Source organism: Austrofundulus limnaeus, unplaced genomic scaffold, assembly GCF_001266775.1.
Source record: "Austrofundulus limnaeus strain Quisiro unplaced genomic scaffold, Austrofundulus_limnaeus-1.0 Scaffold161, whole genome shotgun sequence".
Lineage (NCBI taxonomy): Eukaryota > Metazoa > Chordata > Actinopteri > Cyprinodontiformes > Rivulidae > Austrofundulus > Austrofundulus limnaeus.
This window is the reverse complement of record NW_013952563.1, coordinates 240,189-241,979: the sequence shown is the minus strand read 5'-3', so window position 1 is coordinate 241,979 and position 1,791 is coordinate 240,189.

The window sequence follows — 1,791 nt, the reverse complement described above, 5'->3', positions numbered from 1 at the left end:
CAGGTCAGCTGTGGAATAAAAAAGAGCTGCTAAATGTATAAACAACTGTGTTAAATCATTTTCATTTATTCAGAAGACACAGCGCTGCGCACCGTAATTAATGAAGAAAACCCGTCTAGATAACAGCAGACTGGCTGTTCGTAAAATATACGACAGGTCTGGACCACACGTAAATTTTGTTCGTATCTGAAAAAAATCTTAGAATACGAAAACATTGGTGAATGCCACAAATTCTCCTAAATCACTCGTACGCACAATTTAAGAACAAATCTGAGCGTACGAACGGTTCTTGCATGAGGCCCAATGAAATGACATTTAAGAACACCCATTCAAGAGACACACACCTTTATGTACATGTAGATGTGTTAAACATCTTAGGATATATCACAGTTTGTATTACACCACAGCATTTTTAGGTAAGCAAAGTTAAAAAACAATCTTAAATAACATTTAATATTTTGTGCCAGAACCCTTGTTTGCAATGTTTGMCCCCAGCCTGTGACCCATCGACACTAAACTGTTGCATTCTTCATTTGTGATGCTGTTCCAGGCTTTTAATGCAGCTTAATTGAAAAAGYTCAGTTCTTGTTTGTTTCAGTCTCTTCAGGAGGTGAAATGCTCTATTAGTTTAAGGTCATCTGATTGACTTGACCAATCTAAAACCTTCCACTTTCCCCCCGATTAAGTCATTTATTTTGTTGGCAGTGTGCTTTGGCTCATTGTCCTGCTGCATGATAAAATTCCTTAGTTTTGATACATTTCTCTGTAATTTGGCAGACAAAATGTTTCTGTACACATTCTGTTGTAGCCATCATCAGTTACATCATCAATAAATATTAATGAGCCTGTTCCAGCAGCAGCCGCACATCCAAACCATGACATTACCTGCACCATGCTTCACAGATGAGATAAGCAGTTCCTTTCTTTCTCCACACTTTGGCCTTTCCATCACTTTGGTAGAGATTAATCTTGGTCTCATCGGTCCATAAGATTGTCTTAGAACTTCTGCAGCTYATCTTTGTACTTCTTTACAAATTTCAATCTGGCCTTCTGATTCTTCTTACTGATGAGTGCTTTACATCTTTGAGTAAGACTCTGTATTTCTGCTCTCTGAGTCTTCAAACAGTGGACTGTGATACCTTCACCTCTGCACTGTGGAGGTTATTGGTGATGTCATTTACTGATATTTGAGGTTTTTCTTCACAGCTCTCACAATATTTCTGTTATCAACTACTGTAGTTTTCCTTGGCTGTTCTATGTTGCTCAGTACACCTGTAGATTTTTTTCTAATTGAGGACATTTCACATTGCCCAGTGTTTGTCTGATGGCTCTGATTGATTTTTCTTCTTTTCTCAGCTTCAAAATGTCTTGCTTTTCTCCCATAGACAGCTCTCTTCATGTTAGTTTTTCCTCATTACTTTATAGGTTTAAACCCTGACAAAAAGGTGAACTAGTCATGCAGAGCTCTTTAATGTTTGAACAATCAACCTTAAAGGCAACACTAAGTTGAAACAGAAATTATACAGTACATTTATTCAAAAATTTGATCCAATCTGACATCTTCTGTTTCAAATATCTATCTTCATGCCATTATACTCTCAAACATGTCGTACTGTTTACTAGGGCTGTGTATTGGCAAGAATTTGGCGATACGATACATATCATGACAGAGGGGTCACGATACGATATATCCTGATACTGTATATTGCGATACTATAAGCAAGGAGATATATTGCGATTTTTTTTGTCCAAAAATTCTATTAAATAAAAACCTCTTACAGAGGAAAATAT